At 41.1% G+C, this 15,304-nt stretch overlaps 1 protein-coding gene across 1 annotated transcript in view; it reads left to right on the forward strand.

Annotated features, from left to right (window-relative positions):
* CNTNAP5 (contactin associated protein family member 5) overlaps positions 1-15,304 on the forward strand; it is a 1,086,429-nt gene that overhangs the window by 613,912 nt on the left and 457,213 nt on the right. The gene's annotated exons all lie outside the window — the stretch shown is intronic.

The raw sequence follows: 15,304 nt of genomic DNA on the forward strand, positions 1-15,304 counted from the left end.
TGAGCTGATTTGGTAAGAACATCCTCCCCACCTAGAACTAGACAGGAAAAGTACTGGTTTATTCATCCACACCTTTAATTAGGGCAACTCCCCTAGCTGCCTCTCTTAGACTCTGCTGAATGTCAGCAGGAAACAGGGGCTTTGGAGCCTGGGTTTGATTTGCATAAGTGACTTCGAACAACTGCATCTGTGTTCTGTGGCCAAGCTCGTCTCTCTCATCACTCATTTGCATAAGAAAATGGGATCATTATCTTGATGAAAAATGGCACTGGCCTCCCTGTGTGTGGGGAAGGGCATGAGGGAACCTTTGCTTCATGTATAACCATGCTGACAAAGTCAAGGTTAGCACTTCATCCTGTCCCATCTGAAGATGGTGAGTCTCTTCCCTTGCCAACTGGTCATCTGAAATGTTTGTGCTGAAAACAAAGCCAGAGCAAGATCTAGGTGAATAATGACAAGCTCTTCCGAAGATAAGGGCTTCATTCCGAGAGCTCTAGAAATGAGGCTGAGGTGAGATGTCTGCGTTCAGATGTGGATAAGAATATGCCGCTCTGAACAAATAGATGCTTGGATCATTCCTCCTAAGAAATAACTGTTCAAGAATGACTGATGCTTCAGACAATGTAGCAGCCAAAGAAAAATTTTGATCTAAAGTGAAATGTGAAGAAAAGCTTGTTTGAGGTTCTTAAGTTACATCTGTGACGCAGTATTTATATTTAAGCCTGCAGAAAACATTTCTAAATTAATAATAAGAAAAGATTCTTCCATATTTGCTCCTTTCATGCAATCATGATCAATATTTTTTACTGAAGTATAGTTGGCTTACAATGTTGTGTTAATTTCCGCTGTACAGCAAAGTGATTCAGTTATACATATTGTTGTTGTTCAGTCACTCAGTCATGTCTGACCCTGGACCCCATGGATTGCAGCACCCCAGGCTTCCCTGTCCTTCACTATCTCCTGGAATTTGCTCAAACTCATGTCTATTGAATCAGTGATGCCATCCAACCATATCATTTTCTGTCACCCCACCCCTTCTCCTCTTGCCCTCAATCTTTCCCAGCATTGGGGTCTTTTCCAGTGAATTGGCTCTTTGAATCAGGTGGCCAAAGTATTGGAACTTCAGCTTCAGCATCAGTCTCACAGTGAATATTCAGGGTTGATATCCTTTAGGGTTGACTGGTTTGATCTCCTTGCCATCCAAGGAACTCTCAAGAGTCTTCTCCAGCACCGCAGTTCAAAGGTATCAGTTCTTAAGCACTTAGCTTTCTTTGTAGTCCAACTCTAACATCCCTACATGATTACTGGAAAAATTGTCACTTTGACTATATGGACCTTTATCTATAAAGTGATGTCTCTTTTTTTAATATGCTGTCTAGGTTTGTCATAGCTTTTCTTCCAAGGAGCAAGGGTCTTATAATTTCATGGCTTCAGTTACTGTCAGCAATGATTATGGAGCCCAAGAAAACAAAGTCTGTCACTATTTCCATTGTTTCCCCATGTACTGGCCATGAAGTGATGGAACCAAATGCCATGATCTTCATTATTTGAATGTTGAGTTTTAAGCCAACTTTTTCATTCTCCTCTTTCACCCTCTTCAGAAGGCTCTTTAGTTCCTCTTTGCTTTCTGCCATTAGGTGGTGTCATTTGCATTTCTGAGATTATTGATATTTCTCCCGGCAATCTGAATTTCAGCTTGTGCTTCATCCAGTCCAGCATTTTGCATGAGGTACTCTGTGTAAAAATTAAATAAGCAGGTGACAGCCTTGACATAATCCTTTCCCAATTTTGAACCAGTCCGTTATTTCATGTCTGGTTTTATATGTATATATATATATATATATATATATATTTTAAATATTTTGTGATGGTTTAGCGCACATTATTGAATATAGTTCTCTGTGCTATGTAGTAGGACCATGTTTTTTATCCATTCTATCAATCATGCTTTTTTACCATTTTAAATTTTTTGGCCATGCTATGCAATTTGTGGGATCTTGGTTCCTCAACCAGGGACTGACCCCGTGCCACCTAAATTGGAAGCACAGAGTCTTAACCACTGGATAGCCAGGGAAGTCCCAATCATGATCTTATTTAACTTCCATCCAAAACCCTGATAAGGGCTGCCCATCCATTTTCCCGTTCTCCAAAGGGTGTCCTTCTACACAGTCAATGTCATATTCAGGTTTTTCTCTTCTGCATGGATGTCCACTTGCTAGGATGCACCAGTAGCCTTGAATACTGTTTTTGTTTAGTTTAAAAGAATTCACTGGTGATGCACTGTAAGTACCATTTATAGATACATTTGGAAGAGAAAAGGAGTTTAATATGGTTTTAGTTGGGAAAAAAGCAAATCTGACCTCTGATAAAATGTCCTCACTCATTTCTGCAGTGAAACCAAAATTTAAAATTAGCCTTATGTTATTTTAATCTTGTATTAAGATATATCACAGGAACTTCGCAGGACAAGAATCCAGCCTCCTAGGTTTTCCAGGGACATAGACTTCTGAATGCTGAGTTAGACCCTCTGCTCCCTGCTTCTAGCACATGGGCAGTGTGATAATATGCCATTCAATGAAACTCTCATAGTGCCCAAAGGGAATATTGGCTTCCCAGCTTGGCAGGTGAGGAAACATATTTTAATGTATATTTAATAATATACCTCCAAATGAAAGCAAACTTAGGGTCTCAAGGTGGTGAACCCCTTCTGTTTACATTTTACCCTAACATTGGACTTAACCTCCTCCTGTTTCGGCTCCCTCAGTTGTCAAATGCAGACAGTGCATCTATTTTATCACTACAGGTTGTAAAATAAGAACTAGGTGATACCATTACTGCTTCCCTCTTGGAATTAGGCAAGGACTGACTGAGAGTAGGAGGATGAAAGTTCATGAAGTTAAAAGTAAGAGGGACAGACATGGATGGGGCTGTATGTGTCTCAGAGTTTTAGATAACCCATATACAGGCAGAAAAGAATGACATCTTTACCTACCTATATAACCTATTTTATTTTTCAGATAAGTGATTAATATTTGCACTTCGTTCAAATTATGGGCTTAAAATGTCCCCTCCAGTGTACCAGCCCCAAGCATCCTGTATCCTGGGGCTGGTGCACTGGGATAACCCAGAGAGGGGGGTGGTGGGAGGGGGGTTCAGGGTTGGGAACTCATGTACACCTGTGGTGGATTCATGTCAATGTATGGCAAAACCAATGCAGTATTGTAAAGTAAAAAAATAAAATTTAAATTAAAAATATATATATATAAAAAGAAAAAAAATTGAAATCAAATTTTGTAAAAAAAAAAAAAGTCCCCTCCAGCTTTTGCTTCATCTTATTTTTAAATATATGTGAAAGAAATCTTTTTCCTTTCAAAACTCATAATTTCCTTTTGTTTCTTTTTAAAAAAATTTATTTTTGGAGTATAATTGATTTACAGTGTTGTTAGTTACTGCTGTGCAATGAAGTGAATCAGCTGTATGTATGCACATATCCCCTCCCTCCTGAGCCTCCCTCCCTCTCTCCCATCCCACCCCTCTCAGTCATCACAGAGCATGGAGCTGAGCTTCCTGTGCTTTACACAAAGTTCCCACTAGTTATCTATTTTGCACCTGGTAGTATATATAAATATGGAGAAGAAAATGGCAACCCAATCTGTTATTCTTGCCTAGAGAGTCCTGTGGACAGAGGAGCCTGGTGGGCTGCTGTCCATGGGGTTGCACAGAGTCAGACACGACTGAAGCGACTTAGCATGCATGCATGCATTGGAGAAGGAAATGGCAACCCACTCCAGTATTCTTGCCTGGAGAATCCCAGGGATGGAGAAGCCTGGTGGGATGCTGTCTATGGGGTCGCACAGAGTCAGACATGACTGAAGTGACCTAGCAGCAGCAGCAGCAGTGAATATATATATACTCAGTCCTACTCTCCCAATTTGTCCCACCCTCCCCTTCCCCTTCTGTGTCCTCATGTCCCTTCTCCACATCTGTGTCTTATTCCTGTGCCTCATCTTAAAAAATGCCTTCAGTGTGATTTACTAAGTCAATGGCAGGGCTTGTCTCTTGACATTAGGATATGCTAAGAGAGATCTGTGGACCAAGAGAACAGAGATCTCAATATGTGGAAAATGCAGAGGGAAAAAACAAACCTGAAGGAGACAGTTACACAAGATAGCTTAAATGTGTCAAATGTTAGTGTCTAAACTCTTGTGAAAGTATCAGGAACACCGTTAACTTTATTATGACAAGGTGTTATCATCACCTTATACCTGCCAACTACATGCTGAAAAACGTAATTTTCTTTGTCGTAATTAGATAGGGAGCTAACCCTGCTCAGAAAAACATAAAATCTCAGATGTGGTTCTTAAACAATGCAAGGTTTATGGATTGGACCAAACACTTGTGTTATAATGACAGAACCTCACACTCTGAAATGAGAATCCTACTTCCAAGCTCCAGCCTTTGTGTGTGTGCATACATATGTAGATGGTCACACACAGTGCACATGTGTGACAGTGTCCAGTGAGTCCTGGTGTATTTGACCTTCTTACTTGCTGAGGGGCTGCCCAAGGTCTACTATTCTTCCTTTGTGACCCAACCATTCATTATACAAATCTTTTCTGAGCACCTACTATGTGCAAGGCACTTTTTTTTTCTTTTGTCTTGTGGATTCAGGAGTGAACAATTCAGAGAGTGGCTGGTTTTTCCTACTTCCCTGTGTCCTTGAGCCCTGGGCCTGCCCTGTACTACTATGGGCCATTCATCCATTCATCTCTTTATTTGGAAAATCTCCTATTCAGAAGCATATGTTTATTAACATGATTGTGTGATCAAATAAACATGTATATAAATAGACATTTACGTTCCCAAATATGAGAGGCAGGAAGCACATATGCAGAGCACTAGGAGAGAATCTGAGAGGAAAGGTGGTTTTTATAGGGGTGAGGACTGTACACCAGAAAAGGGAGATCCAGCTGTGTTATCCTCAATGCTGTGCAGATGTAGCTGTCCTGTGTTACTCAGCGTTTGCCCTGTGCACTGCCTCCTACACATTTCTGGCTGGAGATTCTGGTCTCTGTTTCCTGCCTGTGTGTGTCCTCTGCTGAAATCACTGCTTGGCGAAAGGGGGCTAAGCAGATAACAAGTGTAAAATTCTGGTATCTTTCGTAGGAAGGGCCTTTCTAACTGGGATTTTAGGTGAAAACAAATTCCCACTTTTTTTTTTTTTTCAAAACATGAATGTACTGAGAGTTCTTCTGTCTACCATTAATAATATCCCTTTACAGCCCCCACCCTCCATACACCACCATCCGGACTGCCATGGTTAAAGGGTTTACCCTCTAGTAACTCATCCTTAATAACATACGGGCTACACCTACACTTAGCACAACAGAAGAAAGGCCATGTCTGCTCACCTAAAATAAACACCAGCATAAAGGTGGCAATGATATTTCAGCAGGCAGTTTTGTAAAGCCCGAGATGCTGAAAGTGACAGGAGGAATATGCATTTTAAAGGTCATTCCAATTACCATGCTTACTCACGTTAAGCTGTGACTGTGGAGTTGATGTGAGAAATCCCGCACACTGTGGGGAAAATGAGAACACGTGGTTTGTAGGGACCTGAGCAAATGGGAAGGTGGATAATACAAATTACTATTGTTTCAGTGATATTAAATAGTTCTTCAATGTCCCAGACATCTGAAAAGTAGAGGAGAGCCAAGCCTTGATAAAGAGCTGGTCAAATCCTCATAGCTCTGAAAGCCTGTCATTCCATGATGTGTTTCCTTTAAATTCACAGGCTATACAGTCGAATGGGGACCCATCAGAGAGACCCAAAAGATGAGCTCCTGACTGTACTACCATTTCCATTTGCAACTATTTCATTTCCCACATCACAGTGAATTCATAACACAACTTTTCTTGATGGAATTATCTTAAATGTGAACCATGTTTTAGGTAAGGAAATAAAATAGCTAAGAACTATTCTCTCAGTGGCAATTTGCCTCATACTGCTCTCCCATTTCCTACCATATATGTTTTATTACAGCTCTAGCTACTGTGATATTCAGATTCTGGACATGTATTTCACATGCCCTCCAGTGTATAATGGAACCACAGGCTCTAAATACAAGGGTCTAAGTGCCCTGGCTTGTCTTTTGAGGTCTCCGATGACCTCACCTCTCCTTTCCTACTCACCTTGATTTCCTATGATATTAATTCATCCTTCCAACTATATGTATTTACTGAGCATCTGTGATGTCCCTTTGTGTGTGTGTGTGTGTGTGTGTGCGCGTGTGTAAAGTCTCTGCCTTACAAAAACTCAGCAACAAGAGAGCTAGACAAGAAAGCATGGCAGTTTACATGGAGGATCTCCTGGCACTGAGGGGAATGACGCTGTTACTGAGTCCAGGCTTATATGGCTTTGCCATACAACAGACCAATAAATTGAGAGGCAGGTGTTGGGGCAAGAAATAGTGATTTTACTCAGAAAGCCAACAGACTGAGAAGATAATGGGCTAGTGCCCCAAAGAAACATCTCTCCAAGTTAGAACTTGGGTTTCTTTTAAGCTAAAATGAAAGGGTCTGTGGCTGGCTGTTGCAGACTTCTTGGTGCTGGAATCCTTTGTTCTTGCATGTGTCACAATGTTCCTGTAAACCTCCAACAAGACTAAGGTGATTCTGTTTGGCAGCTTTTAATCTCACACAGAATAGATCCAATATTAGAGTCAGGTTTCTCTTTTCTGTAACAAGTTGAGGGCACTTGCTTTCCAATTATTTCAACTTTAGCAGCATTTGCTCATGGTAGCTAGTGATGAACTGCTTGTGTAATAGGCAAGAACAAATCTGACTCCATGTTAGATCTGTTCCTTTTACCTTTAACTTTGTGCTCTGATGCCTGTGCTTAATCATGCTGGCTCTGCACCCTTTGTAAGAGAATGTTGCCGTAGACTGAAATATACAGGATAGTCCATTCTCAAGGTGCTGACCTTTTAAGAGTCCATGCATGTAGAGATAAAATGTCTCAGAAACATTTGTGTTGTTGGAAGCCTACAGGAACATCAAGACCTGACCTCCGAGGACAGCTGCAAGAACAAAAGATTCTGATACCAAGAAGTTTGCAACAATGAATCTCATCCCTCCCTCACCTGGCCTTTAAAAGTGCTTTGCTGAAACCCTCTCTGAAGTTCTGGTTTTTTGGACACAAGTCTCTTGTTTCCTTCCTTGGCCCTTTTGTAAACCTTTCTATGCTACAAACTCTTCTGTTTCAATTTGTTTGGTCTCAAGCTTTTCGATTTGTTTGGCCTCACAGGGCACAAAAACTTACATTCATTAACACACGTGGAGCTTATGAAACTCAACATACCACTTGGTGATGGGTGTAATACTTCTTTAAGATAGGAATGAACTTAATCATCTTTAGTATCTTTGTACTTTAGTATCACATCCCAAACTCTAGAGACTGTTATCCAAGATTTGAGAGGTAAAATCCTTCACCTCTTTCTCATCTGGAAAACTTCCCAATGTGGTTCATGCCAAATATCACTGTGTTTGAAGAGCAAGAGTGCCTAATGAAAGCAGCTGGTGCCAGCTGTCATCGTTCACATGGTGTGAAGTGCTCTTTCTGTAAGCACTAGCGAGAAAGAATATTTTTGTTTAGCAAGGGCATCATAAAATTAGACAAGCAAACCACCACACTGTATTTGAGCAATGTAGTCTATAAATATTACAGTGGAAACAAGCATACCAGTGCATTATCCTTAAAAAATAGGGGGTAACTCTGCAAGAGAAAGTGAGTCAGAATGGAAGGTAGATACAGAGAATTGTACAAGAGTTTTTACTAATTGTGAAAGGAGATCTCCCCATAATAGTTTCTAGCGACTGCACCCTCTAAAGGCTCACTGGAGGCTGAGTTGGAAAAGCTTGGGAAATTGGCATTGTTTACCTGTGCAAGTGACTTCCCTGGTGGCTCAGACGGTAAAGCATCTGTCTACAATGCGGGAGACCTGGGTTCAATCCCTGGGTTGGGAAGATCCCCTGGAGAAGGAAATGGCAACCCACTCCAGTATTCTTGCCTGGAAAATCCCATGAACAGAGAAGCCTGGTAGGCTACAGTCCATGGTGTTGCAAAGAGTCATAGGACACAACTGAGTGACTTCACTTTTACTTTCTTTACCCGTGGAAGGGATGGGATGAGACAAAGTGCTACTGAAAGGTGCCAGTGTGTCTGTAAATGTGTCAGCTCTTTATCTGAAAGCAAGTTAATATAGAAGAATAAGTTTCCTGTGAGCCCAGAGAGTGGAATTGAAATCATATAAAATCCATACTCTGTCACTGTCTCTATTTTTGCTTTTTTTTTTTTTTCAAAAGTGCCTGGAAGAGATTTAAACAACATTGTTATTAATCATTTGGTTATGTCAAATTCTCCAGTGTCTCCTAACATAGAGAGCACCTTCCAACTTTTGTCAAATGCCATCTAAAGCCTCTTTGTTAAAAAAAAAAGAAAAAAGCATATAGAAGATTTATCATTTTTTTTTATTCTCCTCTGAGGTTTTCCCTTTACTTGTTTCTGCATTTTATTCTCACTTGAGTCACCTAAGTTTAGTGGAATTTAGTGATGGGCGAGGTGCCTTGCTAGGTTTTTTCCACTACTAATTATCTTGTTCAAATCTATAGAGAGCTATACTAAAATGTTTAAAGTAATCTCTTCTCTTACAAAGGAGGAGACTGAAGTTTGTTGTGGATGTTAAATGTTTTCCAAGGTTATATAGCTAGCAGTTATTTTATTTGGAAGTAAATAAGCCCTCAAACATCCTGGAAGTAAAAGAAATAATGTTGCCTTTGAAAGTGAAGCTAAACATCGAATGGAGTTTAACGGATTATCTTGAAGATACACATAAAATCTAGGCCAGGCTGGACTATGCCTGGATTGATGTTACTATTTCTAAAGAAAGAATGTGTCAAGTAAATGTAGGTTGGAAAGATATTGAATCATAAATAAGAAAAATCAAATAGGTAAACTTATTGTAGCTGAAGAAATAAACTAAGACCTTTTTAACCTCAGACACTTACAAAACAAGAAGCAGCCCATTTCTCCAGGGTAACCTCAAACAGAAGAGGTGTAAGTGGCATAATTTGTACAGTGCTGCAAGCCTGCATTTCTGATCTCAGAGCAAAGATCATTGTGGATCCAAATATTCCTTCTCAGGTATGAATATAGCCTATTGGGATGGAATATAAGTGTTTGCCTCAACTAATCAAGTGTTTGCCTCAACTAATCAAATACTTGGAGAAGGCAATGGCACCCCACTCCAGTACTCTTGCCTGGAAAATCCCAAGGACAGAGGAGCCTGGTAGGCTGCAGTCCATGGGGTCGCTAAGAGTTGGACTCGACTGAGTGATTTCCCTTTCACTTTTCACTTTCATGTATTGGAGAAAGAAATGGCAACCCACTCCAGGGTTCTTGCCTGGAGAATCCCAGGGACGGGGGAGCCTAGTGGGCTTCCTTCTATGGGATTGCACAGAGTCGGACACGACTGAAGCGACTTAGCAGAGCAGAGAGAGAATCAAATACTAACTGTCCAGTGTTACATTGTGATATGATGGAAATGATCTCTTTGTTAAAAAGTTGTTTTATTGAAGTATAGTTGGTTTATAATGTTGTGTTAATTTCTACTGTGCAACAAAGTGACTCAGTAATACATATATAAGCCCCCTTTCCATATTCTTTTCCATTATGATTTGTCACAGCATAGTGAATATAGTTCCTTGTGCTATACAGTAGGTCTTTGTTTATCCATTCTAAATGTAATACTTTGCATCTTCTAATCTCAAACTCTCAGTCATACCTCCCCTACCCAACTCCTCCTTGGCAACTACAAGTCTGTTCTCTATGTCTATGAGTCTGTTTCTGTTTCTTAAATAAGTTCATTTATGTCATATTTTAGATTCTACATATAAGTGATATCATATGGTATTTGTCTTTCTTTCTGACTCACTTCATGAAGTGTGATAATCTCTAGGTCCATCCACGGTGCTGCAAATGTCATTGTTTATTTTTTTAATGGCTGAGTAATATACCATTATATATATCTACCACAGCTGCTTTATCCATTTATCTGGCCATGAACATTTAGTTTGCTTCCATGACTTGGCTATTGTGAATAGTGTTGCTATCAAAACAAGGGTGCATATATCTTTTCAAGTTAGAGTTGTCACCAGATGTTGTTCACCCAGAAATGGGATTGCTGGATCATATGATAGCTGTACTTATAGGTTTTACAGGAACCTTCACACTGTTGGAGGTAAATTACCTGCACCAGTTACTTTTCCACCAACAGTGTGGAAAGTTTGCTTTTTCTTCACACCCTCCCCAGCATTTGTTATTTGTAGATTTTTTGATGGTGACCATTCTATTGGTGAAACTCCCAAGTAGCGCCAGTAGTAAGGCATCAACCTGCCAATGCAGGAGATGCAAGAGATGTGGATTCCATCTCTGGTTTAAGAAGATCCCCTGGAGTTGGAAATGGCAACCGACCCCTGTATCCTTACCTGGAAAATCCCATAGACAGAGGAGCGTGGTGGACTGTAGCCGTGGGATTGCAAAGAGTTGGACATGACTGAGCATGTTTGCATGCATGAAGTGACAGTTCCAAAAAAAAATTTCTAAGACAGATCCATTCAATTGGTGTGAGGTAGTATCTCAGGAAATGACCTTTCTAATGGTGTCCAGCAATTTGTCACCAGCAGTTATGTAGAACTTGAAATAAGTATATTATGACTGGAGAAACTGAATATTTTATTTGTTCTAATCAATGTGGATTTAGTTAGTCACATGTTGTTCAGTTCGGTTCAGTTCAGTCACTCAGTCGTGTCTGACTTTTTGGAACCACATGAATCGCAGCACGCCAGGCCTCCCTGTCCATCATCAACTCCTGGAGTTTACTCAAGCTCATGTCCATTGAGTCAGCGATGCCATCCAGCCATCTCATCCTCTGTCATCCCCTTCTCCTCCTGCCCCCAATCCCTCCCAACATCAGAGTCTTTTCCAATGAGTCAACTCTTCGCATGAGTTGGCCAAAGTACTGGAGTTGCAGCTTCAGCATCAGTCCTTCCAATGAACACCCATGACTGATCTCTTTAGGATGGACTGGTTGAATCTCTTTGCAGGCCAAGGGACTCTCAAGAGTCTTCTCCAACACCACAGTTTAAAAGCATCAATTCTTTGGTACTCAGCTTTCTTCACAGTCCAACTCTCACATCCATACATGATCACTAGAAAAGCCATAACCTTGACTAGATGGACCTTTGTTGGCAAAGTAATGTCTCTGCTTTTCAGTATGCTATCTAGGTTAGTCATAACTTTCCTTCCAAGGAGCAAGCGTCTTTTAATTTCATGGCTGCAATCACCATCTGCCGTGATTTTGGAGCCCCCCAAAATAAAGTCTGACACTGTTTCCACTGTTTCCCCATCTATTTACCATGAAGTAATGGGAACAAATGTCATGATCTTAGTTTTCTGAATGTTGAGCTTTAGGGCAACTTTTTCACTCTCCTCTTTCACTTTCATCAAGAGGCTTTTTAGTTCCTCTTCACTTTCTGCCATACGGGTGGTGTCATCTGCATATCTGAGGTTATTGATATTTCTCCTGGCAATCTTGATTCCAGCTTGTGCTTCTTCCAGCATAGCAGTTCTCATGATGCACTCTGCATATAAGTTAAATAAGCAGCGTGACAATATACAGCCTTGACGTACTCCTTTTCCTATTTGGAACCAGTCTGTTCCATGTCCAGTTCTAACTGTTGCTTCCTGACCTGCATACAGATTTCTCAAGAGGCAGGTTAGGTGGTCTGGTATTCCCATCTCTTTCAAAATTTTCCGCAGATTATTGTGATCCACACAGTCAAAGGCTTTGGCATAGTCAATTAAACAGAAATAGATGTTTTTCTGGAACTCTCTTGCTTTTTTGGTGATCCATTGGGTGTTGGCAATTTGAACTTTGGTTCCTCTGCCTTTTCTAAAATCAGTTTGAACCTCTGGAAGTTCACGGTTCACATACCGCTGAAGCCTGGCTTGGAGAATTTTGAGCATTACTTTACTAGCATGTGCTGCTGTTGCTGCTGCTAAGTTGCTTCAGTCATGTCCGACTCTGTGTGACCCCATAAACGGCGGCCCACCAGGCTCCCCTGTCCCTGGGATTCTCCAGGCAGAAACACTAGAGTGGGTTTGCCATTTCCTTCTCCAATGCATGAAAGTGAATTGTGAAAGTGAAGTTGCTCAGTCATGTCAGACTCTTAGCGACCCCGTGGACTGCAGCCTACCAGGCTCCTCCGTCCATGGGATTTTCAAGGCAAGAGTACTGGAGCAGGGTGCCATTGCGAGATGAGTGCAATTGTGCACTAATTTGAGCATTCTTCGGCATTGATTTTCTTTGGGATTGGAATGAAAACTGACCTTTTCCAGTCCTGTGGCCACTGCTGAGTTTTCCAAATTTGCTGGCATATTGAGTGCAGCACGTTCACACCATCATCTTTCAGGATTTGAAATAGCTCAACTGGAATTCCATCACCTCCACTGGCTTTGATCGTAGTGTTGCTTTCTAAGGCCCACTTGACTTCACATTCCACGATGTCTGGCTTTAAGTGAGTGATCACACCAGCGTGATTATCTGGGTCATGAAGATCATTTTTGTACAGTTCTGTGCATTCTTGTCACCTCTTCTTAATATCTTCTGCTTCTGTTAGGTCCATACCATTTCTGTCCTTTATCGAGCCCATCTTTGCATGAAATGTTCCCTTGGTATCTCTAATTTTCTTGAAGAGATCTCTAGTCTTTCCCATTCTGTTGTTTTCCTCTATTTCTTTGCACTGATCACTGAGGAAGGCTTTCTTATCTCTCCTTGCTATTCTTTGGAACTCTGCATTCAGATGCTTATATCTTTCCTTTTCTCCTTTGCTTTTCACTTCTCTTCTTTTCACAACTATTTGCAAGGCCTCCTCTGACAGCCATTTTGCTTTTTTGCATTTCTTTTTCTTTGGGATGGTCTTGATCCCTGTCTCCTGTACACTGTCATGAACCTCCGACCATAGTTCATCAGGCACTCTGTCTATCAGATCTAGTCCCTTAAATCTATTTCTCACTTCCACTGTATAATCATAAGGAATTTGATTAGGTCATACCTGAATGGTCTAGTGCTTTTCCCTTCTTGCTTCAATTTAAGTCTAAATTTGGCAATAAGGAGTTCATGATCTGAGCCACAGTTAGCTCCCGTTCACATGTGGTTGGTGACTGCCGTATTACATAGTAGAAGGCTAGACATTTTGTTTGGGCTGGTACTGTTGGACACAGATTTTTTTCTAGTTCAGCATTGTGTGGCTGCAACTGTGATAATTCAAATGTTAGATTTGGACCTTAGAATTCAGACCCGATGGGTAGATGTGATGCCCATCATCACAGCCCAGCTACGTGTGTCCACAGTCTTTATACTGCCTTTAACAATGTCATTTATATCAAAAGAGATTACCACCGCTTTTTGCCTTACATTCTCCCAGGATCTCAGCAGACCAGGAGTTTAACTATTCTACATTCAAACTGTCAAAACTTTAGATTGCTAAAATGACTTCATAACTTCAAGTATCCTTTTGCTGTATCTGTTGACCAATTCAGTGTTGCTTTCTAAATAGGGATATATTTTGAATAATCCTGTACATTATCATCTATCCATGAAGCTGAAAGACACTTGCTCCTTGGAATGAAAGCTATGACAAACCTAGACAGCATATTAAAAAGCAGAAGCACAACTTTGCCAACAAAGGTCCGTACAGTCAAAGTTATGGTTTCTCCAGTGGTCATGTATGGATATGAGAGTTGAACCATAAAGAAGGCTGAACACCTAAGAACTGATGCTTTCAAACCATGATTCTGGAGAAGATTCTTGAGAGTTCCTTGGACAGCAAGGAGGTGAAACCAGTCAATCCTAAAGGAAATCAGCTCTGAATATTCATTGGAAGGACTGATGCTGAAGCTCCAAAACTTTGGCCACCTAATGTGAAGAGCTGACTCATTGGAAAAGACCCTGGTGCTGGGAAAGATTGAGGGCAGGCAGAGGATGGGCTAGTTGGATGCTATCGCTTACTCAATGGACATGAGTTTGAGGGAACTCTGGGAGAAAGTGAAGGACAGGGAAGCCTGGAGTGTTGCAGTCCATGGTATCGCAGAGTTGGACACAACTTAGTGACTAAACAACAACAAAAAAATCATCTAATTTTAGAGCATATTATTTAACTTATATGCAGAGTACATCATGAGAAACACTGGGCTGGAAGAACTACAAGCTGGAATCAAGATTGCCGGGAGAAATATCAATAACCTCAGATATGCAGATGACACCAACCTTATGGCAGAAAGTGAAGAGGAACTAAAAAGCCTCTTGATGAAAGTGAAAGAGGAGAGTGAAAAAGTTGCCCTAAAGCTCAACATTCAGAAAACTAAGATCATGGCATTTGTTCCCATTACTTCATGGGAAATAGATGGGGAAACAGTGGAAACAGTGTCAGACTTTATTTTTGGGGGCTCCAAAATCACGGCAGATGGTGATTGCAGCCATGAAATTAAAAGACGCTTCCTCCTTGGAAGGAAAGTTATGACCAACCTAGATAGCATACTGAAAAGCAGAGACATTACTTTGCCAACAAAGGTCCATCTAGTCAAGGCTATGGCTTTTCCTGTGGTCATGTATGGATGTGCGAGTTAGACTGTGAAGAAAGCTGAGCACTGAAGAATTGATGCTTTTGAACTGTGGTGTTGGAGAAGACTCTTGAGAGTCCCTTGGACTGCAAGGAGATCCAACCAGTCCATTCTAAAGGAAATCAGCCCTGGATGTTCTTTGGAAGGACTGATGCTGAAGCTGAAACTCTAGTACTTTGGTCACCTCATGCGAAGAGTTGACTCATTGGAAAAGACTCTGATGTTGGGAGGGATTGGGGGCAGGAGGAGAAGGGGATGACAGAGTATGAGATGGCTGGATGGCATCACCAACTTGATGGATATGAGTTTGAGTGAACTCTGGGAGATGGTGATGGACAGAGAGTCCTGGCATGCTGCGATTCATGGGGTGGCAGAGTCGGACATGACTGAGTGACTGAACTAAACTGAAGGCTTTGGCTTCTAGTTTTTCAAAGATAATACAGAGGATGAGATGGTTGGATGACATGAGTTTGAGTAAACTCCAGGAGATATTGAAGGACAGGGGAGCCAGTGTGTTGTAGTCCGTGGAATTGCAAAATGTTGGACATGACTGAGTGACTGAAA

This window comes from Ovis aries, chromosome 2, assembly GCF_016772045.2.
Source record: "Ovis aries strain OAR_USU_Benz2616 breed Rambouillet chromosome 2, ARS-UI_Ramb_v3.0, whole genome shotgun sequence".
In the NCBI taxonomy this organism is placed as follows: Eukaryota; Metazoa; Chordata; class Mammalia; order Artiodactyla; family Bovidae; genus Ovis; species Ovis aries.